Genomic DNA, 16179 nt, shown 5'->3' with positions numbered 1-16179 from the left:
AAGCAATAAGCCTTACTTTTTTCATGAACACCATTCAAATATCAGTAATGCTTCTGTGTGGTGGTATGTTTACTTAGTTTGTATAATTAACACCTAAATTAATTTAGAGTAAGATAAAGCAAAGAGATGTGTATGTGTTCTGTGAGAATAGGAAAAGTAAACAATCAATTTTATGTGTCTCTCAACTTCACTGAATAGATGCAGACAACTGATCTGCCCTGACAAGCAGGATCCTCAGTCACTATTTCCGTGGATGAACTCTTGGTCCTTCCTGTGCCATCATCGCTGACAGTTGCTTAAACCTAGTTTTCCTCGAAACGTATTTTTTTGGCAGTTCCTAAACTATAGCCTATATTTGCTCTACTACATAATTGCATATTTATGGAAGATGCTGTCTGACACCAGTTCTTAAATGGCTTATTTTGTGAATATTGGAAAAGGAACACATTTTTATAGCTTGAGTGGTTGAGTAGTTATCTGATTATTATTATCAACAAAATTTTAAAATTAAGGGTTTATTTAAAAAAAAAAAAAATACTTTTACCCTTTTGATCTTACAAATTCCCTTCTATGACCATTGACATTTTAGTCTACTTCTAGGATTGTATGTTCCAGTTATCAGTTGGAATATGTTTTGTCTAATAATTGGGGTTTTTTGTTCACAAAAGATATGACGTACTCTACCTCTAAATACATGCTTTCAGGAAAAAAAAAATCTTCCTTTCTAAATAAGACACCAACACATATGTACATACTTTGCACACAAACATTTTCATTTCTTCTTTTCTTTACAGTTAGCTGGCATAACATACTAGAATGTGAAAAAATAAAATTCTCAATGTATGAGATATTTGTTAAATTCACAAGTTTTTATCAAAGCCATATTTTGTGGAGGATACAAATTCAAAATACGATATTAGAAAAACATTGGGAGACTCTTCAGAAATGCTGGGCTTTAATTTATAATGTATAATCTATACATACTGTATAAACTATATAAAGAATCAAGCAATCATGTCTTTCACTGTTATCTATTGCCATCATTCCCCATGCATTGAGGCTCTCACTATAGCTATTACTATAAAACGTTCCCTAAGTACATAAAGGCTCTAATCGTTAAGATTTTTATTACCAGCCACACATACAGAGCTGCAAATTGCCTTGTTTCAGATTTATTATGTATTACTCTAGAAATTCTATAAAGATCAAAAGAACTGATTACAATGTTGACCTTTGCATTAACTCATCTGAATTTAAATTCAAGTGTTTGATTTGGGAAAATAAGTCCATTTATCATAGGTCTGCTACTGAGGGGATTGTGCAGCCCTGATTGGGAGTGCTGAGACCAAATTTATTTATTGAGCGTGGGCTTGAAAATTGTTTGTAGGACAAGAGGAACAAAAGTTTGACCTGCCATTGTGTTGCACCCAGGGAACAACGTGGCAGCTGCCTTTTTCGAATATCTAGCAGGCTGCTCTTGCTGAAAAGCCAAAATATATTTATAGTTTAAATATATATAACTACTTTGAAAATGGAAGCCAATGAACCTTTTCTCATCATGAGATAATTAACTGTTAAATACAAATGTTACAGCCTAGCAATATGGAAGAAGACATACAGTATTCTGGATCTTAACATTTCCTTTTTCAAGTCTATTTGAAGTTTACTGTCCTGGAAACATAAATATTTATGAGTGTACATTTTAGAACTGGCTCCTCAGCTAGTACAAGAACAGTAGCTTTATCAATTAATTAATTGTAGCTCATTTAATGTGCTTATTTATACCAACTGAAAGGCTAGTCCCTTCAGAAAAGTAAATAAGGGTAAAAGAAATTAGAACTAATAGAGCTGGAAGTAATGTATCTGTACAGAGTCTTTGCAGTAGCATTCACTTTGTTGTGAAATGCTAAAGGTGGGGGTTTTGTCACATAAGTGCAACTTACACTTTAAAATGTCAGAAGTGGCAGTTTCATAGGCTTCAGCTGAGGTGTCAATGTGTGAGACATAATTTACTATTTAAATATATTTGCACTTAGGTTTGGGATAAACATATTTATGTAAACTTAAAGTAATTAAATTCAGATAGAATGCATGTCCTTATCTGCTTGTCATGTATTGATAGGAAGTCTACAAATAGTGCACCATGGTGCATAAAGCTGTATTTATGTCTGAGTCATATGGCTGAGAAATTAAATACTCCTAGTGGGAATGCATCTTTTGTATATTAAGTAAAATCCAGCTTTTAAGATGTGTATATCATATATTAAGTAAAAATGCCATTGCTCTTTAGGGTTCCTAGGGCTTTCCACTTTCAAACATCTTAAACATTACCCATCCTGTTGTTCTGCTGCTGTGTGGCATCTTTAAAACTTCATGTTTTGAACTCTGGTTCTTCACTTGGATGAGCTGAATGCAGGTGATGATTCAGTAGCCAATGCAGACTGGTTTACGGCACGTGAAGGGTGGTAGGTACATCCCGTCCTAGTCAGCCTAAAGTTTTATGGGTTCTGAAGTCAGCAAACTTTGAAAACAATTGTGGAGGATACTGTCATGTCTACAGTGTTTATTCCCTTTTTAGACATGTAGTGAGAAACAAAGTGCTCCATTAAAATGAATGGCTGCAGCTTTGGGGGATTACTGGGGGCTTTTGTTGGGTTTTGCCAGGTCTCTTTAGTCTGCCACACATTTTGTTGTCTGCAGCATTGTCTGCAGGTTTATGCTTTTGCTATGTGAAGAAATTTATTCCAAACTTATAAGAAAAGAGCTCCATTGTATTAGGAGTAAGATTTTCAGCTCAAACCTTATTAGTTGTTTACTTAATGAGGATTCCTGAGGAACTGTGAAAACAAACTTTTAGGAACTGCTTTCCAGAATTGTATTAAACTGTGGGGCAAATGGGAACTAACACCAATCCTAAGTCTCCGGTATTTTACTGAGGTTCCATATTTGTGATATTTTAATTAGTTTCTTTAGCAGTGATTTTGAAACCCTGCCATAGATCTCTCACATTATGGTACCTGGTTTAAAAAAGAAATATCTTTTAATAGAAACCAAAGGCATAAATAGCCTTTGTGAATGAGAATGCAAAAAAGGGCGATTGTTTCTGTGTAGATCAGAATCCTAAAGCACATTGGGAAGAAAATGTTATTCATATAGAGAAGATGTAGCATCTGTTCTTTTGGCATGGAGGCATTCATTGGTTGACTCTGATGTCAGATGGAAGGAGAACAGACACTGAAGTGTTTGGATTTAAGAAGTAGCTCCTTTATTTAAACCATAGTGATTTCCAAGCATAATATATTTTGAAAAACTGCGTTAATACGGATATACCTACAGAGTCAAAACAGAATCCCTTGGTCTTCCCACAACTTGTTCCCCTTCCTAAGTCTTGTAAATTTTAAAATGTTAAGCCTGGTGGTGTGGTGAATAAGAGATTTCTCCAGTTACCTAAGGATGATCTGGAAGCATGTCATATCTGTTTTCAGGTGTCAAGCATTTTTCCCCTGCTATTTTCTGTTTATATGTTTACTTTTTGACTTCTAAAACTAAACATTGGAGATGGTATTCTCCTTAAATATTTTTAAATGGCAGAAATTATGCAAATATTTAGGTTTAACAAAATACAATGTTACTTTATTCTTGACTCAATTGAGAGCACTGCATTGTGGTGTTCACTTATGTTGCCTTTCACTAGAAATAGTCTTGCACATGGTAAACTAGCATCTTATCTGAAGATGAATAAGTCCATTCAAAGGATTTTGATACCTCAATGGGTATCAAAAAGTCCCACAATAAGAAAGGCATCATTCATCAGGGCAAAATGGTTCTATAATGGTGGACCATAAAAAATTATAGGAAATAACTTCAGAAACTTTAAGATACAAATGGAAAATATACTTTTGTTAATTTGAGCCATAAAATCTGTCTTAAGTCATTTGGTATGAAAGCTTCTGGAGGTGATGGGCTTTCACTTTGAATGAATGAAAAACATAGTTCTTTCCCCAAATCTTGCGATGGAAGTAAGTAGGTCTTTGGTTAGAGCAGAAGCTTCCAAAGCAGATCTCACAGGTCTGCAAGTAAAAGTGAGAAATAAAAATGAATTCCTGTAGTGGGCTGAAATCAAGATATTTCTGAAAAGGTTTCATGGGAATAGGAATTTACCCACCGCTCTTTATGCTGACACCAGCATTTCTTTGTGTTTCAAATTAGGCAAATACGAAACTTTCCAGGCTCAGGCCACTTCATATTGTTTGAACCTGGTTTAGTTGGGGTTAAGGATGAGCAAGGCAAAGCTGGAGTAGGGCAAGTATGCCTGCATCAATCAATTTCAGAGTTGCAAAGCCTTTTTTTTTTTTTTTTTTTTAAATAAAGATTGTTGTATCCGTTGTTTTTCCAAGAAGGTATCTTGAACCGTGTAACCAGTACTATTTTTTCTCCCACCTGGAGAAAGAGGCATTCCCTCACTGGATACCATCTTTCGTTCCAATATTGGACAGATGATCTCTGATTTTATAGTAAGCTGAATTGTTCCTTTTTTAATAAGTACTGCTTTGATAACTTTCCAGAATTTTCTCTAAGTTTTCTTTGTTCAATTGATTATTTACCTCAGCATGTGGTTATATGCGGGAAGAACCTGACAAAGTTCCCAAATATTTCATGGCATTTATAGCACCTTTTCAGTGAACATCTATCTCTTGCCAACAACATTCCTCCTAATTAATATATCACTATATATTTATGATTTTAGAATTAATACAGAAACCCTCAAAATGTATTTTGTTTTCTGCTACTTAAGTATCTGTGGGTCATAGTGTCAAATTCAAATGGCTGTTTCCATATATTTTTTTTCTTGGCTACCTGCACAATTTAGCGCTGTAGAACAGCGCTTTTTGCCAATACATGCAATTTCTTGAATGCTGCAATTAAATACAATTTTTTAAGAGATTCAGCCAAAGTTACAGGAGGCCTGTTTATATTTTGTTTTCCCATGACTTGAGTTGTTTATCTGCTCTTCTTAAACTTACAGTTTCCAGTTAACTTTGTGGAATGTCATATTTACCCTGTTAGGGTTCAGTTAATAACTAAATAGATGAGCGTTCTCTTGACCAGCAATTTTCATTTTTCTGGGAGAAATCTGGGAATCTTATCAACAGTTGGGATCCTACCATGCTTTCTAGCGTTAAACCTGCTTGCAAAGCAAACCAGGCCTAATACGTCTGATTCTTCACAGACCGGTTGGGGTTGGAAGGGACCTCTGGAGATCATCTAGTCCAACCCACCTGCTAAAGCAGGTTCACCCAGAGCAGATCTCACAGGAATGTTTCCAGGTGGGTTTTGAATGTCTCCAGACAAGGAGACTCCACAATCTCTCTGGGCAGCCTGTTCCAGTGTTGTGGCATCTGCAAAGTAAAGAATTTTTCCTCATTCAGATGGAGCCTCCTGTGCGTCAGTCTGTGCCCGTTGCCCCTCATCCTATCATTGGGCACCACTGAAATGGGTCTGGTCCCATCCTCTTGACACCCACCCTGGAGATATTTATAAACATTGATGAGATCCCCTCTCAGCTTCTCTTCTCCAGGCTGAACAGACCCAGCTCTCTCAGTCTCTCTTCATAAGAAAGATGCTCCAGACTCCTAACCATCTTCGTAGCCCACCACTGGACTCCCTCCTTGTTCTTCTTAAACTGAGGAGCCCAGATCTGGACGCAGTACTGCAGATGCGGCCTCACCAGGGCAGAGCAGAGGGGGAGGACAACCTCCCTTGAATTACTGGTCATGTTCTTCCTAATGCACCCCAGGTACCATTTGCCTTCTTGGCCACAAGGGCACATTGTTGACACATGGTCACTGTGCTGAGCGCCCTCGGGTATTTGGTAGGGAATGGAACAGCCCATCAGCATAGCATTGCTTCAGCAGCTAAATAAAAGGTACTGAGCCTGAAACCTTCATTTAGCAGATACAAGCAGCGTTCTGCTCCTAGGACACAGACTTCCCATTCCTTTATGATTTAGCATTTTGGGATCGCTATCATTTTAATGCAATACAAGTTAAATTACTGTAAGGAACAGTAGGCTCACTCTTAAGAGCGTACTGTGATGTTTTCTATTAGGTAGGGCTTGATACCATACAAAGAGAACCTCGGAGCACTCTTACTGATGAGGAGGTATTTGGGAGTAAGATAATACAGTTTAGTTTTTAAACTGAAGTTCATGATTTTGCACAGTCCATCCATGAGCTTGTGATGGGCTACATCTTTGGTATCTGCATTATGTTAGAAGTTTTGAAATGCAATGCTACCTTATCTAAGTGTTGATATCCCAGTGTGGGACTGCTGTTAAGCCTAACAAGCTAGACAGTCTCTTTTAAAATGTATGAGTGGAATTCCCACTTTTGATTTTTTTTTTTTCCCCCCTATTAGAACCTACTTGTTTCAATTCCTTCTGTAATAGAAGTCATGAATTATTTACATTTGATATTTGAAGGCAAGATGATGGAAAAGCTTGAGAATGTCTTGCTAAGAAAAATTGTATTTATTGTGATGTATTTTAAAATGTATTTTATTTCTAGATCGTTTTGCTTAGGGAGAAAACTGAAAAAAAAAAAAAAAATCTTAAGCCTGGATTTAGCTTGACCTTAAAAATGCCCAAATGAAAAGTTGATTTCTGAGCTTCCTGCTTGTCTCTCCTGTTCATCTCTACTGGCATTTGCAATTTGAAACAGTGGTTATAGTTATACGTTAGAAGTTCAGATGGCAGAGAAAGTGGTAAATACCAAAGGATTTCTAAAATCTGCCAGTCATGTAAGCTTGCAGGGTGTAAAACATTTGTGTACAGGCAAGCTCAGAATAATTGAAAGTGTCATCTGTGTACAATACTGTCAACAGTGAAACTGGCCAACTTTATACCTGAAACTCCCCTAAAGCCTTTTTCCTGCTGTTTCACCACTTGTGCGAGCCCTTCTTGGGGGAATTTCACCTGAAACGAAGAAAAATTGTTTTGTTGGCACTGATTATTTAAATGGCATCTAACCTAAAGGGTCAAGCATTTATTTTTGCAGTTCAAATGTATAAATTTAATAAGGTCTGTAATGGATCAAGCTGTATGCATTTTGAAAGGTAATTTATTCCAAATCTTACCAAAGTGTAACCTTTTAAACCAAAATTTTCTTCATGTGGGAAACTCTTAGGTATGTTGCTATCAGCCTCTCATGCTCAGTCTTCCTATCATCTCATTCTCCTGAAAATAACTTAGGTATTGTCTGTTTTTTGTTGTCCAGGCTGTAATATAGCTGATTAGGTGCCCCTTTTAAAAACAAAATGTAATGAGGTTCTCATGCAATTGAAACTTGACTGGTTCAAGGCGTTAGGACTGTGCAGAACTGTAGGTGCTACAATAGGAAAACATTCTGCCGCTCAGAGGGAGAGGAGAGTGATCCTAGACCAGTTCTGCCCACTGCTGCTGGGCATATCACAGTCACTGGAACTGCAGTAGTATGGGAAGGATGAGACAGAAAAGATGGGACCACACTGTCCGTCTGTCTGCTCCGAGCCTTCCTTAGCGAGATAAGGCTGTGGGCTTCAGTGCAATGCAGACAATGAGGCGTTCTGTTCAATTGCAGTGACTGGTCATTTGTTTTTAATTTAGTTATAGTTTATTAAACTAAAATCCTTTTTTTTTTTAAAATAAAAAGGTATTACTTGCAGTCTGCATTTTAGTCATAGTATTTTTCATCTGTTTTCTGATAATAGTAAAGAATCTAGCATTACTATGTCTAAATACATTAATGGCTGTATAGATAAATGAAACTGATGTCAGCCTGTTTAAAATTAGTTTTAATGTATAAGTAAAATGAAAAGACTTTAAAACAAATTATTTGGCTCGAAGTTCCATTTATATGGTGTATGTTTCAAGCTAATAATCAGGGCTTACTGTGGGTCAGCATGTCATATCCCAGTTGTGTCTACTGAGATGGAGGGTTATCTCCTATGTCAGCTAGATAACCCTGTGAACAATTTTGAGCAGTGGAGATAATGGGACTGAATTCTGAAATGAGGTAGAGCTCTGAAATGGGGTAGAATTCAGAACAGGAGCTGGAAATAACACAGAGTACAGTGTTGTGTGCGAGCACCAAACAGCTGCTTATGAAGGCAATCACCTTTTGGCATTGGTAGTCACTTATGTTTGACAATAATCCTTCTTGATAGGGTGCAATTAAAATGTGCAAGAATGGCAAATCAGGTACGTATTCCTATAGAAAAGGAGAAATAAAAAAAAATACCTCTTGGCTAGTGGTGCTAGCTTTTTTTTTTTTCATCTAATATTGTTTTTTTAATTTGAATATGGATGTAGCACAATAATGAGTATTTTTTTGCCATGTTTTGGACAGCTTTTACTATCTTCAAGTTCTGCTATCCACAATTATTGTGGTGTTTAAACCATAAGTAGGTTTTTTTATGTTTCTCTTTCCTAATAAAAATATAATTTTTATGTGCTTCAAGCAAATTGAAGATCATCTTTGTGGCAATAGATGCACTTTCGTGCTTCAGTTTTTAAAATTTTTTATTCTCTTTTTTTGTTTTTATAAATAAGGGAAAGGCCAAATTTGTTGCACATCTATGACTAGTATAGTTATGTAGTCGCTGATGTCATACATTCTCAAATGACACAACAGGCTTTCTAATTGTGCACCTAAATCAAACCATTGATATTATAATTGAAGCAATTCAGTCTTCATACAAAAAACATAACTTATATAAACAAATTATGAACTACTTGAGGTTCCAGTTTGTTTCCACCTTTAGAGCTAGCACAGTATAATCCGCTGAATTCCATTATCAGCTTTTGGAAAATGGACTTTTGCATGTATATGTTTACAGTATATATTTTGACAAATCCTAGCAGCACTGGTATTAAGGGTATTTTTTCTCACTGTCTGCTGTGTAACTCATCACTCATCAGCCTTTAGTTTTAGCTGTAGCGTAAGTGAATTACTTAGCACTGACAAGCATATCCTTTCTGTTATTATTTCTTCACACATTTGATAAGCAGAATTGTAACTCGTAGCAAAAGCTCAGTGACTTCTGTAGCCTTTGGTCAGCCAGTAGAGGCCACTCATAGCTTGCTCCTGCAGCTGGGCGGTGATGCGAAAATGGGGGTTTTGTTGTGTGCATGGGTTTTTTAATCCACTCTGAGCAAGCTTACACTGCCATGAGCTGTCATAGTATGACTTGTATGTGTAAAGAGTTCTGTTATGAGTAATTCTGCTTATATACGTAAATGCTTTTAATATTGACATTTTTCTGTTTCCTGTAATAACTCCTGTGGCAGTAGGAATAAAAATCACCTTCAGTAATATACTTCAAGCAGTCTTAAAGCAAATGCTTTGATGACATCCTTTGTTGTTGGTACAATCTTTGCTCTCATTTCTTTACTTCATTGAAGTAATATAATGTAAAACTATTACAGATTACTTGGAGGAAGAGGGATCTTGTATGTATGTTTTCCTTGTTTTTCCCAAATGATGGGCTGAGCTGCATAAAACAACTTACCAAAGGTCAAAACAGCAAATCTTGCAGCAAAGCAAGGAATTGAACCTGCATCTCCCAGGTCAAGGCTGGTGTCTTAATCACTGCTCTGCTCCTTCCTCCTGTCTATATCACTGTGAGGGTAACTTCACTTACTGCTGATAATTTTACAAGTAAAAACATTATTACACCTTTTTAGAAGATTCTTAACTAATAAGGATACAGTCCCAGCACTACTGAAGTAATAATCCTGTTGACTTATTTGAGGGCAAAATGCTAGCTGCACTAAGTTTTGTATCTAGACAGACAGCTAAAATATAATAAAGATTTTTTTTTTTGTATGCAGCATATTACTGCACAATTTATTTAGCAGCTCATTCTACTAAGGGAAATTTGGTTTCATTTAAATGAAATTTGTTAAATATTATTGTTAATGAAGTAGCAGAATTTTGGCCATTGTTTTATTGCCATACCTAATACAATTCAGACAGCTGCACTGAAGACTCTCCCTCTCCTAACATATAAAATCGAAACAGTGGTGCTGTGTGGTGTTTATGCAGTCCTGAGAATCTTACATTTAGCTTTAAACAAGGAGTTGATTTAATTAAAAAAAAGAGTTTGTGGTTTATATTTTCTTCTTGAGACTTATCAGTCTATTTTTTGTGGTACTCTGAGCTGCTGCTGGAGTGATGGTGCCACATAGTACTATTTCGTATTAAATATTAGGAATCTCAAAAGAAACTCTCCTGCTGACTTCCTTGCAGATAGGACACTTGCACTTTTCACTTTACCTGACGTTTTCTTCATAGACCAAATTTTTTTTTTACATTATACCCTATAGTATTATTTTCCATGCTTTCATAAGCTCCTCCAGTGTTACCGTATCACATACCTAAAGGCAGTGTGTATGCACTAATGTATATCATTACAATGCATCATAAAACTTGTTCTGTTGTCTACTCTATAGTACATAAAGGTTCATCCCTTTGACAGATATTCAGGACAAAACGTGGTCTGTGATATTTTTTGCTAGTGTTACCATTTAAAACAAACAAACCTTACACCCAGGCCAGTCTGTTCTTAAAACTCTTTTTTGAATTAAATTTATAATTATTTAATTTCAAATTCAGATTTTTATCTTAAATGCAGCAGAGGAAAAACTGTATAACTGCAAAGACAAAGAAATTCTGTGTTTTGCTTTTACACATGAGATTTCAGTTTTCCATCTTTCTCTGAAGGTGCTGTGTTCAATAGTGGGCTTTTCTTATTTTAATCTCTGATACCATAGTTTTTCTCTTCCATCTGTTAATCATTCAGTTGAAAACTGTACATGAAGAAATGGAGGTATTTTGATCAGTTGTATGAAAAGAAATGTAGAGAAAACTCTTAACAGTGTGTGAAATCACTAGAGATATTGGGTAGCTGCAACATAATCTTTAACTCCAAGAAACTTACTGATTCTCATTTTATCTAGGGTGTGTAGCTCTTCTCTTTCTTCTCTTTTTTATTATTAAGAGAAAACAATAAAACATGTACAGGGAGATGTCTGTTTGCTTTAGGATTAAAGTCCATGTCTTTTGACCTATTTTTCTTGAGGTTTTTCTCCTTCCTTATCACTTGCACAAATTTTGCAAGCAGAATGGCAATGATCCATTCATTTTTGCAACACTACGTTAGTAAGAGGTCAATTTTAAAGAATTATAACTAGAGTAGCAAGAAACTGGCATAGAACTATTATGCCAGTGAACCATGTCTTCATGAAGACTTTGTAGAGTTTGACTGAGCATCACTTACAGGTAATCTGTACATAAGGAGATGCTTCTCTGAAATGGTCAGTTTGGGCCCTTCTGCAAGAGTGTGCTTGCAGAGGGAATAAAAATGTAATGGTAGCATCAGGCGAGGGTTGTGGCAATGATTCAGTCATGTATACTGTGAAAGCTGCTTTTATTTCCTTAGTTTTCTGTATTGTTCCAAGTCAAGGAACTTGTATCTACATTTTTTTAAAGATGTATTTTAAATGCAGGGCTTTGCTTATTGTAGGTGCTTTTCAATGCATCTAGTGAAGAAGGGGTATAAAATGAGTGATAATAAATCGATGCTGAAAATAATAAGAAATTGTTCTTAATCAGCGCAGTAAAATGTAGATAGTAGATTTTTCTCTATTTCTTCCCTTGATATAGTTTGATTTAACTTCCTATAAATTGGCACTTACAGATCTGTGAATTATGGAAGTGCCATTGTGATGCTGGCATTTCCACTGCAAAATCCTGTTGTCCAGGATTTTATTTTGGTTGCATTTTGATTTAGACAAAAATTGTTCTGCAGAAACTCCTGCATGAGAAAATTGGATTTGCTACTGAACTTCTCAAATTGTATTCATCAACATAGTGTGTTTAAGGAAAGATACTATAAACGTGTGAACCAAGAAAAGGTATCTTTACTGCTTCTGGAATTTAAAAGATTTGATTAATACAACTGATTTTTAAATGTGTTAATCTGTAGTTGATCAGAGCAGTTAATTATAGAGTGGAAAATGAGACCTATTCTTTCATTTAGAAAAGTGGTCAGCTCATTTGTGTAACTAGTGTTCAGCAACATTTTGCTGAAATTTTACTAGTTTTGCATACTATGAATGTGGCACACTGTGGTGGCTAAGTTAAGCATTCAAGTCAAATACTTCCATAATTATTTATGTGGATTCTTTAAGCACATCATAGAATCCTTTACATTAGAAAAGACCTATAAAATTATAGAGCCCAACCATAAACCTATTGCTGTCAAGTCCACCAAATCATTACAAGGAAATAACATCGTTTAAAAAACAAGCTCAGTAGTATCTTTTCATTGCACATGCTCTGGAGTGTTTGGCATAAGATCCAATTTAAAATACAAAATGTCACTTTCAGTATTAAAAAGTACTTACATTTTAAGAAATTTATTCTTTCAGTAACGGAAGACATATTTGAAGTACAGTTAGGAATAGGACATAGTCCTGTATTTTCTAAAAAATGCGTTTCCTAAGCTAAACATAAATTATAAAGAGGAAGTGTACTTGCTCACTTGATTGTGTGTAGTCTGGGAAAACATGAGGGAGAAGAGGTATGGTTGAGTATGCGCCAGGAGAGGTTTAGACCGGACATTAGGAAGCATTTCTTTACTGAGAAGGTGGTCAAACACTGGAACAGGGTTTCTGGAGAGGTGGTCGATGCCCCAAGCCTGTCAGTGTTTAAAGCATTCGGACAATGCCCTTTAGAACGTGCTTTAACTTGGGCAGCCCTGAGTTGGTCAGGCAGTTGGACTAGATGGTCATTGTAGGTCCCTTCCAACTGAAATATTCTATTCTGTATTATTAGCATTTAAAAATAACAGTCGCTGTGCTCTCAATCTTATTTCTGCAGAGTGAAATTCTCTCTTTCTTGTCCTTAATCCCACCATCTTTCTATATATCACTTCTGAGGTTTGTCATATGTAGTATCTTGGGCAGCAGTATGTAATGTTGTGTATTTTGAGGCAAAACCCCTTAGTTTTGAATGCTTTTCCATTTTATCTTGTCCATGAATATAGGTCTTCAATTTCTCAGGCAATGCAGTCGTTGCAAAATGGAAGTACTTTGAGTTGGAGTGCCTGTGTTTCAGTCAATACCTTGTTGTCTTGTTCAAGAAATGGTAAAAGGACTTGTAGCCAGAAGAAATTGAGTTATAAGATGACTCTAAACTTTATTCATATTAAAAGAGTTACATCAACTGTAGATTACGGTGCCTCTTGTGCAACAATGTGTTGCTGGAGAGACTTTGCACCAGGAGGAAGGTGACGAGCAAGGAGGCTCAAAGGTTTCCCTAGTTTCCCTGTACACTCCTACTTATTTTGCTGCTTTATGCAAATAGGCCACGGTGCAGACTATGACAGAGTTGGGCCGTGTGAAGGCCCATGATATTTCTTTTGTACTTTTTGAAGGTTGATACTTTTTCTTATCTTCTAGGATATAATCTGTAGTCTCTTGCTACATCTACTAAGTTTTTTAAAAGCTGCTATTCTTAATTAGAGGAAATAGTTAGAAATATTTCCACGTCTTTTATTAGTTATAGTTACCTAAGTTCCAGTAGGAGTGTGGTTAGGTTTGCTGATGAGGTAGTGTGACTTTTAGAAGCACAGACTACTAAATATATTGCTAAAAAGCTTGAAATAGGTTATTGGGTATTTCCTAGGCATTTTAATGTGTCGTAGGAAGGAACTTTTGAAGCCAGAATTCTGTTCATGTTGTGTGTGAACTTTAAAGTGTGCCACGGTACTTTTTTCCAAAAGTTTATCCATGAAAAGATTAAAAGAAAAAAATACTATATTTACATTATTAGAAACAAATCTGCTGCATTTTCTTCCTGTGAAGCATGTCACTAAAGTAGTCTGAAACACTTGTTGGACATCATCAAAATGTACTTTTTCAGATTGCACTTAACTTGCCCATGGCTCAGGTATTTGTTACAAAAAAAGCGAAGGCACCACCTCCCTCACTTCTTCAGGAGGAGCAGTAACATAAAGACTTTAGACATAAGCAAGGAGAATTTTATGAGAAGACAGACAAGCCCACTTCAGTTCCAACGTCTTTTCTCAGATGTCTCAGTCCTGCTCACCTCGACCCCTGTGGCGAACAACCATCAAGGACCGTTGCCATCAGTGCTTACTATACAGTATCAGCTCTATGATATTGTGTACTCACAGCTAATTTAGTATACACATGCTAAAAACTAACACTCTTGTGTATATAAGGAGCATGTCTAATAGTGTGTAAGAATTGACCATTACCGAGAAGAGCGTTGTTAATGAATGAACCTAGTTTAAAAGGGGCCTGATCTGTCAGTCTTCTAAACGCTCTCACCACAGCAAATTCTGGTTCCCTGATACACACAGGTGCACTCAGAGACACACACTGATGTACATTCAATTAAAAAAAAAAATCTTACATGTAAGATTTTAGTTAAAGATTAAAGTTTAAAAAGCACCTTCGGTGCTGTTTATTCCTAGTTACCCAACGGAAAGCTCGTACTTACTTTACCCACTGGTTTCTTCTTGTGTACCGGGATTTCATCACCTAAACCACTTCTAGATAACTAAGCTTTTTTTTTTTTCATTAATAAAGAATCCAAACAGTTGAGAGGGCATTTGTTTTGATTTTAGTGTACTGCAATCCGCTGCCACTTTCTGGAGCAATTAGCTCTCTCTTCAGTGGAGATTCAACAGATCTTTGGAGTAGATTTTTCTAATATTGAGTTAGCAGTTGAAGATGGGCAATAGGTTTTGTTTTGGCGTTTCACATCCTAGATAAGTTTTGCAAATGGGAATTAATATACGTTAACAGATTGTGAATCTTACAGTAATCAGCTTTCAGTTTTATGCAAAGATCTGTATTTGTGCATTATGAGTTTAGTTTTATAAATGTTCTGAGGCTGCTTGGTAACTGAACCTCTCGGGTATGGCAAGAGAAACCTGAGCAATGTACTTTGTGGTCAGTAGTAACTGTATTCCAAGCAAGTTCATGTTCTTGTATAAATTAATGGAAAAACATACTTCTGTGGTTTATATATTATTTCAAAACTGGCAATTTATAAAGCGATTTTTCTTGAAATTTCCATGCTTATTAAATTTCAGATTATGTATTTTGAGTAAGCTGGAAACTTAAACTTGTTTCCATAAGTATGGCTGCAGGTAAACAACCAATTTTAGTCCAGAAAATAGCTTTTGCTTCTGTCAACATGTTGTTTATTTTCTCCCTGAGATAAAAAGTTCAGTTTTCTGATATTTGTACCAAGATAAAGTCTGTAAACAAGATTAATATAGTGTGGAAAAGGTTGTCAGCAGCCCTGGCAAAGGAAATAAGTTGCCTGTACACAGAACATACTGTAAACTGAATAAAAGTGTCAGGTCTACCATGAGATAATGTGATCATGAACCTCTAACAAAGCATGACATAGGCACAGTCGGCTTTTCTTATAGCTACAGTGTAGAAAATGGATTACTATATTCCAGGGATACCCACTGGAATAGCATGAAAACCTCATTTTGAGATTAATGCAGGATGTAACTCTCAAGAGCCGAGCTACATGTTTACCTGTAGTGTTAAAGTAACAGTTTAGTTATTAATCTTAAAATTTGGAAATCGCATATTAAAATATTTGCTCATATTTCTAGGTCTGTCTCTGTGAGTTGACATTTCTCACTTATTATTAGGTGAATTATGACATTGCAAAAGTAACATTTGATCACTATTTTATACTTACCATGTGGCTATGTAAGGCCTCAATAAGTCTAGTAAAGGAGTAAACCCCAAATGCGGGTAAACCAGTAGGTGCTGTTCTCCCATGTAGCTGCCAAGGAATTTGTATGTTTGCATAGATTTTTCTGCAGTAAGGTATTACCAATTCTTTCAATCACCACCAGCCAGAAAAGTGACAACACTTTAGGGTTTCTCAGTTTGGTCCCAAGTGACATCATTCTTCAGATCAAAGAAACAGATTGTGGTCAAATACTTCAACCTCATGGAGCTTTCAAATTATTCAGTAGGTATTCTTTGAAATTTTTCCAGACTCGGAGCTTTGACTGCCCTGGCTTTTCTTCAGCATGACACCAGATGAATAGGGATATTTTTCTTCCAGAGTTGAGCGC

General features: G+C 36.1%; 1 protein-coding gene across 1 annotated transcript in view; it reads left to right on the top strand.

Annotated features, from left to right (window-relative positions):
* Positions 1-16179, top strand: part of GPATCH2 (G-patch domain containing 2) — a 123936-nt gene that overhangs the window by 68124 nt on the left and 39633 nt on the right. The gene's annotated exons all lie outside the window — the stretch shown is intronic.

This window comes from Caloenas nicobarica, chromosome 3 (assembly GCF_036013445.1).
Source record: "Caloenas nicobarica isolate bCalNic1 chromosome 3, bCalNic1.hap1, whole genome shotgun sequence".
NCBI lineage: Eukaryota > Metazoa > Chordata > Aves > Columbiformes > Columbidae > Caloenas > Caloenas nicobarica.
This window is presented reverse-complemented; position numbering and strand designations above follow the sequence as displayed.